We start from the raw sequence: 12,059 nt of genomic DNA on the forward strand, positions 1-12,059 counted from the left end.
TTAAGAACCGTATTTGTTTCTCCCTAATTTGTTATTAAGATCCTAAATTTATGATTGCGTGGATTCTAAACGAATGGGCCATAATTAATCTAAAGTTAGAACAATAGCAATATTCATTGATATATATATATATATATATATATGCATATATATATATATATATATATATATATATATATATATATATATGCATATATATGTAACAACACAATAACTTAATTACAGGATTACATTAACGAATCATTTAAATTGAAGCAATAATCAAGCATAATACTAAAAACGCGCGAACTTATGTAGCTACGTTAACTTCATTGCATAATTGTTAATAAGAATACGTGTAATTAAAAATAGAAAGCAAAAAAGTAGAATTAAAAATAGAAAGCAGGACTATACTTTTTTATTTTCATTAATTTAACTTTTGAACTTGCTATATATGTGGCGAATTTTTTATATATCCTGCCACAATGACACTTCAAATTACATGAAACCTTACCATCACCAATAGCTATGGTTAGGCACCAATAGCTATGGCCAGAGATACTTTACCTGAAAGCACTTTGTTCAAGCTCCTTTGCTTGACGTTCACAGTTAGAATAGACATCGGGACAATTGCCAAGGCTGTTGCAAAGAGGTAGGGTCTCTAAACCGTGCTAGAAAGTTACTTACGCCTGAAAGTATCCTGTACCTCTACAAAGGTACCATTCGCCCATGTATGGAGTACTGCTGTCACATTTGGGCTCGTGCATCTGCTACTTGTCTCTCGCTCCTGGACAAGGTCCGAAAGAGAGTCGCCAACATAATATGTCCCGAACTGTCATCAAAGCTTCAACCCCTGTCCCATCGACGAAATGTTGCATCCCTCTGCCTGTTTTACAAGTAATTAAATAGTGGATGCTCTGAAAAATTACAAGCCCTTTTACCCTCTCGTCGAAAATACCCCCGACACACTCGACAAGCAGCGAAGTCCCACCCCTAGACAGTCCAGATCCCTAGATGTAAGAAAGCCTTCTACTCTAATAGCTTCTTTCCCAGAATTGCAGGACTTTGGAATTCTCTTCAAGTTTGCTGCTTCCTCAACTGTACTGGCATGTAGAAGTTCAAGTGTAATGTGAACAGACACCTTGCTGCTAAACTCCCGACATAGTACCCCGAAAACTTAGGTCCGCGATAGTAGCCCCCTAAATTAAAGTGGCAATGTGTCTTGTTTGGGGTGAAAATGTAATATAAAATAGATAAAAAAAAATTAAAAAACGTAACTCAATATATAAGTGTTTCTCTTGGAAAACCTTACAAGAAATGCAATACTGTTATTCATTTTACTATTTAGAGTTTTACTAAAGTAATACAGAACAATGCTTCACACTTGAAATCCATATATAGCTAAAGTTTATGTTATGCGGTTTTTTTTTGTTTTTAATTTATAATTGAAAATGATAGTTTTAATATGAGTTTTAATATGAGTTTTAAGGCTACATGCTAAATTACATAAGAGGATCTATTTAATCACACATTATATTGCTAACATAGCGCCGTGGCTTGTATAGTAGAAGTAACAGCGGTACGACAACCAACGTATGGAAATACTGCTGTATGTACAAGGTGACGTCATGGAGATTAAGATGAGAAAGAAAACGGTTATAAAAAGAGAGAAATTGATTTAAACACGTACCCGGAGAACGACAGTGAACGATGTCTAAACATGGTTGGACATAGACAATACTAGGTGTCCGACACGGTCAAGTCCTGTTTAGCACATTGAACCACGAGAAGACATTTGAACAAGAAGCAAGGCGTTATTCTAGAAGTCCATGTAGATAAATATCAATTGTTTAAACTGAAAAAGAAGTGAGTCGAATTCGTTCCTTGACTCTGTTTCTGCATACAACGTGTGAATCGCGTGTGTTGATATATAACGGTTACGTTATATGTTGAATGTGCCTGCTTAGAAATAGAGTGGACGTAAATTTGATCATAACAAGAATAATCAAGTATTTAATTCTCCCCGCTGTTCTAAAATTAGAGAGACATTTCTTTTGTAAAAACTCGGATGCACTTTACTGCGATAGCAAACGACGTTGCATATTAAATAATGCATCCGCTAGAAAAATATATTAATTGAACTATTTGTCCCAGTATAACGAAAAACTACGTAAAACTGATGAAAGAAATAAGATTAAAAACCTCACATAACCAGAGGAATAGAATCTTTGCGGTGCATTGCCTGTTTATTAGCATGATCCAAACAGCTATCATTAACGCCGGCCGTTGTGTTTCATAATGCATCATCCTATGCCAGATAGCGAATTTTTCAGCTTATCTTACACGTGAAAAGAGCTGAACAAAATACAACGACGAAGTGACGCGATGTTAAGGGAAAACACATTTCTACGAAAGAGATCTCATGTACGATCATATGCACTCCAACAAAGCAATGAAGAATAAAAGCAAAGATATATAATATGACATCATATCCATGGAGATTAGCAAGAAAACAAAGGTTTGAATTAAGTCTGCCAAATGGGAGATTAGTACGAAGTTTTCCACTAATACTGTCGTAATTAAAGGAAAATCTTGATAGGGGCGAAATGCGAAACGCCCCCCCCCAAAGATCTCAGTTCACAGTGGCGTATTATTTATCTATAATTTATAAGTTAAACGAATGCCAGTCTCCTGCGAATGTGCAATCTATTTCTGTCTAAAAATACACATTTAAATCTTCTAGCGGTCCGTTGTATTTAGTTTTCTAAGATAACCGTGTTAAACGAATTGAATTCTGACAAGTATGTTTAAAATGTAGTTTGTATTTATTCTGAAGAAAATAGAAATGTAAATGCAGATTCGAGACAAGAAATTATTCACATCATAAATATTATACAGAGATGTAAATTCATAATTATACATTAGTAAATATTAGCAGGTATTTATTAATGTGTTTTAACAAATAATTATGTAGATTCGAAATCTAGTAAATGTTGTTTCTGATTATATGCGTGCATATACTGATGATTTTTGTAATATTTGATTTTCATGAAATACGTGTCCGAATGTATATTATTACAAGCAATATTATTGAAATTTTAATAAAATTTATTTTTGTTATGGTTACAATATTTTAAAATATTTTAAGATATAACAGTTCAAACTCGCTTTGCTCGGGCCCTATGTAGTGTTCATAACTTTAATGTGTATATATATATATATATATATATATATATATATATATATATATATATATATTTGGTATCGTCCTTTCGAGTTAAAACTCCTATTTGTGAGCCATTGACTTGGGGTTATTAGCTGGTTGGATGACCGCGTCCCTTGTTGAGACGAAGTAGGTTCATTTCACAGTCGGATTTCGGCGCGGTTTGCTTGATCTGTGTTGGTTAATAGAAATTCTTGTGTGCAGGGAGGGTTCCTCAGTTGCTAGAGTGTTTACCTTGTATGCAAGAGGCTCGGGTTTCGAATCCTGAGTTCGGATGTGTCTAACTGATGAGCCCAAATGAGGGCGAAACTCGAGTCTTGGACTTCCGGTTCTTTGACTGTCATGGCTCTTGTGGGCTGCGACGTAGTTTGGCTCTGAAATTTATTATATATATATATATATATATATATATATATATATATATATATATATATATTAAAAAGTTTGACTCATGTCCAGGTTACCAACATCTAAAATCTCAAGTGTTTAGACACAACATTGGCGAAGGAGTTTCGTAGTGTCTACAAAGATCGACCCCTTAAACTTCTCTTGCCATCCAAATTCTCGCCCTAACCGGATTTAAAAGCTTGCTGTATGTCTGAATATATTTTAGGTAAAATTACAAATGTTTAGACCCAAAATTGGCTGAATAGTTTTCTAGAAACCGGAAAGTTCAAATCATTTGAACTTTTACCCCTTGCCAGCCAAAATTCCGGGCAGAACAAATTAAAAATCTTTCCTTATGTCTGTTAAGCAAAATTCCACATGTTTAGACGAAAAATTGGCTGAGTAATTTGGTAGAGACGGTAGAGTTTAAAAAAATGTTTAAACTTTGACCCCAATTTTCACCTCCTTTCATTCTGGGCTCATATCAAATTAAAAAGTTTGAGCCATGTCCAAGTAACCTACATGTAAAATGTTTGGTATTTAGACAGAAAATTGGCAAAGGAGTTTGGTAGAGTTTTCACAGGTCAAATCATTTAACTTTGACCCCGTACAGCCAAATTTCCAGTCGAAAACCGATTAAAAAGATTTTCCCAAATCTCAATACCCATTATGTAAAATCTCGAGTCTGTAGACTGAAAATTAACAGCGTAGTTTGTTAGGAAAAGTTATACACACAGACACACGCACACACACACACACCCACACACACAGACAATTTCACTTTTATAGATATCTAAATTTCCCGGATTGCTTGCTCTTTAAATGTTCTGCTTTCTCTGTTTTTCTTATTGTACTAACGAACAGAAATTTAAATGCAATGTATATATAATCTCGCTTCATAAATTCTTACTGAAGATGCTTCTGTGAGTCTGGTTCTTTATTCAAAATAGTCGTTTACAGATCGGCGGTGATATGTCTTGGGGGGGGGTTAAATACCAGTAAAAACTAAATAGTACTATTGCATTCCTAAATTTTTGACGAAAAAGGCTGTTCTCTAATATCGAACAAGAGTTCCGATGGAATAGAACCCTTAGTATTCAGCATTCACTATGTTGTACGAGAGATGTTTTAACACAAGTGTGATTTTTCCAATCAACTCCTTCTTGGTGTTGCAGGTTGTATGGCGTCTTCTTTTATTAATTGATGGACAAATATTAGATATTATGAAGTCAGAGATCCAATTTCTAAGTGAAGAATTGCTGCCAAACGTATTTTCCTTTCACATAAACTCTTTATATCCCTCACTTGGCAACAGGGTCGAGAAAGTCACGATATACTCAGTTGAATTTAGTTTAAATTTCCTCTATGGGTAGAGTTTAAGGGAATTTTGTCTTTATAACCATCGGAATTTTGTGCGACTATAAACTTGACACACATTCTTTTGTGCATTGTTTTATATAATTTCTGCTTGACCTTGTCGAGAAAGGAGTTATGAACTTTTAATCCAGTTCGCAGTTGCATTGTCAATGAACATTTATCTAATGCAACTCTTGCATGAAGAGTAAAAAATGACGTCCATTCAACCCTTGCATCAGTCATAATCACAACGTCCACCTTGCTTTATAAGTTTGCTTGCCTTTTCTGGATCTCAATTAAAATCTTTTTTAGTCTTTCAACGATTTTACGTGTGTTGACAACCAGTGTTTGCTTTTTCACGTTCTGTCTGAGCATTGCTTACACATTCCCCTCTGAATTTCCATCTTAACGCCTGCGGTGTTGGAAATCGTAAAAAGAAATACCCGTACCAATTTTCTCGGACTTTTTAATCCCACGCTAATCATTATAACGTTCGACTCTCTCTTCATGTATTCAGGCCATGTTAATAGCTGATGTTCCTGTCTTTAAAAGTGTCTATTAAATCCCCAAAATTGTAATGAAATAAAATAATTATCAAATTTATTCCACATATTGTACTCGAAACTTTTACAAATATTATAATTTATTTAGAAATAATAGGAAGATAATTCTGTGCTTCAACTGACCAATAATCAAGAAAATGCTTATGCATTTTATGTATTAAATAAGTCTACATCAAGTTACTGATTAAATAGTACGCTATATATGTTTGAAGACTTGCTTATAATAACAGTCTGGAAGAAGGAAACTTAGTACGTCAATGTGTCTCTGCTTATCTGGAACTTTCCCAAGTGTCCTCGAATTTTCTGATCATTGTACTCATCCAATAGCGTGAACAATATATTTTAGGATAAGACAAGCACTGTTTCACAAGAGACCACATGTATAATGACAGTCAGTTAAAGAATTTTTCCGCTGTCTCTTGTGACACGAAAGTGCCTTATAAAAAAGCTAAGCAAATATATGCCCAAATATAAAAGAGCAACTTCTAGTAAATAAATAATTTGTGTGTATTTAATTTCATTAAAAAAAAACTCGTTTTGGAATCGGAAAGTACGCTCCGATTTTTCCGATTCCGATACCCGAGATATTCTGATTTATCCGATTCTCGACTAACTTCCGATCAATCGTCCCATATATATATATATATATATATATATATATATATATATATATATATATATATATATATATATATATAGTAAGTTATAAAATATATATGGCGATTAAGCTACACTGAATATTCCGTGTAGCTTAATCGACATATATATTTTATAACTTACTAACTAGGTTTACCTACGTATTGAGCACTTTTGAAGTAAATACTTAAAGTTTACGCATAAATTTATACTTTATTATATTAATTTTATGTGAGTGAATTAAGTAGTTATATATATATATATATATATATATATATATATATATCGTCTTATTCTATCCAATATATATATATATATATATATATGTATATATATAAAGTAATATCTCATAAGTATACTAAATATTAGTAATATATTTATTATAGGTAAGTTGATAGTGAGCCCTCATACAGTAGAAATTTAAAAGTTACAACACTAGTCGCCATTAGATACGCACACACATAAAACAATGGATATTATTTTTAAAACAATTCTGACTTTATTAAATTTTCTAATAATTTATTCTTATTCTATATCTAAAACCTGACACCAATGACGTGTATATCTTTGGTCTAATAAATTACTTCCCTTACATACCCTATCATAACGATTTGTCATGCTTAAGTTTAAAAAAAAGATTTGAATGCATCTATTTTTTCTGTAAGCCAGTCATACCTATTATAGTTTGTTATTGAAAATGTTCAGTAAACTTTCCATCGGTCTGCCAGACTTATGTATAAAACCTCTTGTTGCTATACCACGTTTAATCGTTATATTTATCATGTTATATAGTATATTAGGTTTTCAATTTCTAAAGCTATATCCGCTGGTTTTATTGGGGAATCTTATTGTACACGAGTCCATGTATTTCTCTTAAAGGTCTTTCTTTAGATCGATTTACATTTCCTGGATTATTTATCAAGTGATTGTGTAAACTTCTTCCATACCAAATTCTTGATCATTATGTAAAATAGGAGATGAAAGCCTTTTCAAGCTGGCCCGTCTACGCGCCAAAACTAAGTCTTCTTGGCTCTCATCAGGGAAATGCTGTTTGCAGACGATGCAGCGTTAGCTGTCTATTCTGAGGAATCCCTCCAACAACTCATTGACCGCCTCGCCCAGCTCGAATCGGGTAAGGTCTAACAATAACTCTTAAGAAACAAATGTCATGAATCAAGACATCAGCAACCTTCCCTGCATATCCATTGACGATCACACACTAGAGGTGGTGAACGGCTTCGCCTCTCCATGCTCCATTGCTTCCAATACCAGTATCGGGAGAGCAGCAACCGCTATGGCCCGCCTGTAGAAGATAGCCTGGAATAATTACATGCTGACCACGGATACAAAAATGAGGATGTGTCACGCCTGCATCCTCAGCATCTTACTCTGCTGCAAAAAAACATTGACCCCTACACACGTCAAGAGCGAAGACTAAACGCCTTTCATCTGAGTAATCTAAGAAAGATCTTAGGCATTAAACGGCAGGACCGTGTTCCTAACAAAGATGTTCTCACCAAAGCAAATCTCCAAAGCATGTTTGCCCTCCTCTCCTAGAGACGTCTGCGCTAGCTAGGGCTCGTCGTTCGCACGCAGGATGGCTGAACACCAAAGATATCTTGTGTGGCGTGCTGTCATCCGGCAGCAGATCAACTGGTAGACTACGATTAAAGGATGTGTGCAAAGGAGGCTTAAAGTTCGACAATATCAACCCTGCTGACCTAGAATCTTAAGCTGCAGACCATGACTCGTGGAGAGTCAAAGTCAAGAAGTGTGTCCGGCTGAGCGAGGAGAGAACAAATGAACAGTGGGAGGAGATGAGAGGCAGATGCAAGAGGGCAGCATCAGCAGCAGCATCGACAGAGCCTGACGTAGGGTAACCCTGCGAAAAGTATAATAGAATCTGCCGCGCCTGCATTGGTTTGCTTAGTCCCATAGTCTATGTATACGGTAGGACGCCAACGAAGATATGAAGTATCTTTAAGATTTTATGAAAATTTAAGCACTTTTCTATTAGGTTCCTCATTTAGAGATAAATGTCCAGCTAACATTAAGACTAACTTGAAGTTAACTTACTGAATGTTTATGTAGTAGCAAGAATTTTGGTTAGTCTGTAAGGCTTCAGTTAAAATAGCATTTTAAAACATTTTCTGAATTACTAACAGAGAAATCATATGACAATTATGTAATTGTAAATTTAAGACTTACATATTAACGTAGTGAGTTATTTTAACATTTTTATTAGCGCCCCTTATATATTTTACGACATTTCATCATTTCAACATGTTAAATTGTTTGCCTAATTGTAGAGGCAATGCACCGTTGTACACACATTTATACACGGGAACAACATGTATGCAGAATACGTCGCAAAGCAGACTAAAACAAAGAATAACTGGAACTCACTTTTTCTTCATAATAACAACACTGATTTCCTCATTCTACCGCCACGCGTGACTTCTGGTTACGGATGTGCAGTCTCTCGCGTGATCCTCTTCTCAAACGTGTTCTCTCCTTTTAATAGTCTTAATTTCCTTTACGTGACGTAATTTCGCTCACAGTTCGGTATTTGCATATAGCCGTCCGCGCTATTTTACAACAATAGTTAGGGTAAGATTTAGAGTTGGTGGTTAAAGTTAGGGTAGGTTTGAGGGTTAAGGTTATGGTTTACGGTTCCCTAATTTTGTCATAGATAACAAAACATTATGAAATAAACAAGCGTGAAAGAATATGAAAGACAAAAATAAGAACAAATTCCATGACTATCAAACATAAGGAATAAAAAACATGAACAGACCGGTTTATAAATGGACAGAAAAGTAAAATTTTAAAGTTTAGAAAACAAAGTTTGGCAAGAAAAACACACGTTGAAATGGTCGCAATGCTTTTGATATGTAACCTAAAGTTACTAACCGCCATGAAGTATATTTCCTCTCTAAGGATGATTGGTTTGTTTTCTTCTCTTCTCGTTTTGCTTAGATATTTTTCCAATTCTGTAAAGCAAGAGAAAGCAATATTCATCTGCATTACAAGTGGTTCTTGATGCTGCGCCACGTCAAGTATTTTGGCTAGAAAAGGCGCAAGAATGTCTCACGTAATTCTCTTGTCAGTTGCCCAGACTTTTCGTTCTATAATTCTAATTCAGTTTCGATTGACCTAAGGCAATTCTGTCCGTATTTAGTTTTTTATTGTTTCTGTTTGTCTATCATTTCTTCTGTGCAACCTTAGTTTAGACTTAATATACTTTTTATCAAATGTACGGAATGTCTTTTTCAATCCTCTCTATCTTTATATATATATATATATATATATATATATATATATATATGTGTGTGTGTGTGTGTGTGTGTGTGTGTGTGTGTGCGTGTGTCTGTGTGTTTATATATATATATATATATATATGTGTGTGTGTGTCTACATATCTTTGTGTCTATATGTATTTGTGTGTGTGTCTGCATACATATATTGGGTTTATCTCAATATATACACATGTATATATATATATATATATATATATATATATATATATATATATATATATATGTATGAAACAGACATCCGAGTTCCAGACATTATTTATTTCTGAAAAGAGTATTGCCTAACTGACCGTGTGGTATATATGTTGTTTTATGAGTGAACCTTAATAATAGATTGCGAAATAAATATACATAGGAAAAACTATTAAAATCACACCATTTGAGCATTCATGAACGTAGATGCAATTAGAAAGAAATTTTCTATATAGATTTCATAAACTATTATAAATTCATAAAACCTGCCGGGTTAGCAATGTACCTATTATTATGCACCATGGAAGCTAGCTTTCGCTCGCTTCGTAAATATAAAGATTCAAAAAGCTTAAAACGCTCTACACCTTTTTCATTAACGATTAAAATGTGTGCTTTAGCTTAATACATAAAAAATGCCGACATCTTATAACATAGTTTATATATATATATATATATATATATATATATATATATATGAATATATATATATATATGTATATATATATCAAGTCTAAATTAAATTAGGTAGAATTAAAACAACATTTAATGTTTTAAAAAGGGGTACAATTTAATTTTAATTTTTTTTTCCTTAATCCATGAAATTTCACTAAATAGCACATCTCATCCAACGAAATGTTGTAGCAACATAGATATGTGTAGTTAAAATTTTGCTTCATAGCAAATTCAATAATTACACATATTCTATATTATATACATATGCATGTATATATATATGTGTGTATATACATACGTATATATATATGCATATATATATATATATATAATCGTATAACGATTAGTTACCTTTCTGACTCACGTAAATGAACATTTAAAATTTTAAAAAAATGTTTAAATTCAACGCTATTTCACGCGGTTAATGGTAGCCAAATGGATACGGTCTCCGCTAATCGAGCCAGAGATGTCTCGTGTTGCTGGGTTCGAATCGTTCGGCTGGTGTTAATCGTGGTACCCTGCACTGAAGAATCCCGAAAGGATGAAACACTAGTGTCTGTAGGTATTTAATTATTATAATAAAAAAATAATTATATATATATATATATATATATATATATATATATAGTATATTTCTTCTATACCGAGAGAATTTATGAAATACAAATATTAAGATTCACCTGATTATGTGTTCCAAAATAAAACGCAATAAAAACAATCATACACATGAGTTACCAACTACGGTTTTATAATAATGCTCTGTTTGCTATCGAACTCCATAGCAAAGAGAGCGCTATATATATATATATATATATATATATATATATATATATATATATGTAAGTTAAATGAATATTAACAATTATTTTATACCAAAGGATACTTGCGTTACCTGGTTTTATTCTAACGCATTCATAAATCTATGAGGTGATAATTACTGCTGATTGCGAAATTTGAACATAGTTACAAAGTCACTCTTGACTTTGTTGGCTAGCAAGACACCTCACGACAACCGCCAATACAACAATTAACAGATATTAAGTGCCTTGATACAACTGGTAACAGCAGATGTAGCTTTTCGATTGCATATTTATATTACTTTTAGGACGCGTCTCCTAGATGGTAAAAACTAAGAAGCCTCACTTTTGAACCAACATATTTCAAACGTGTTGATGAAAATCCACAAGAGATCTGATCATAGTGTATTCCTGGAGTCAAATCCTTATTTTCCCTGCTGAGCAGTGTGCAGATTAGGTGAATGTATTAGTCAAATCATCGATAGAAACATTTGTTTGCATATTTTCCATATTCAACCTCATTCTCCTCGATGGTTAGCCTATAGGTCCTGCTGCCACATGTCAGCAAATATAGACAACGATTTGTAACAGAAAAAACACCGTTAATCTATGATTACTGTAACTACGTGAAACACCACTGAAAAGGCTACAAATCACACCGTAACACGAGAATTATGGAACAAGATTTTTCGTGGAATCTATAATAGAGTAGTGAATAATGAGCAACGAAAACGTCTTTCACCGTTTAATCACTATGATATGCTTTGTAAAATAGCTGATATTGCTAAAATGCTTGCCTAGTGGCTTGTACTAAATTCGTCTTTGGTGGTTGGACCCCTTCATTGATTGCACAAAAACCTTACGGGATGATCTGTTCATTACACTTTCTTACAAGCTGGTTACCATAAAAAAGCTCATCTCCAAAACAATGTAGACCAGTTCATATCCCTGCTGCAGCTATCAGAAACGTCTTTGCTAAGCTGGCCGCTCTCTTTTTTCAAACGCTACATCAAATACCTAACGACATCTTGCTTATTTGGAAAATGGAAGACTGGTTCTGTGATATTAATTTTCAACAACTAAATTCGAAATACGATACAGATTTCAGAATTAAACGATAAGATATGGAGGAGCTCCCTTTATTGTGCTAGAAAGT

Source organism: Euprymna scolopes, chromosome 22 (genome assembly GCF_053919585.1).
Source record: "Euprymna scolopes isolate OS-2025 chromosome 22, ASM5391958v1, whole genome shotgun sequence".
Classification (NCBI taxonomy): domain Eukaryota; kingdom Metazoa; phylum Mollusca; class Cephalopoda; order Sepiida; family Sepiolidae; genus Euprymna; species Euprymna scolopes.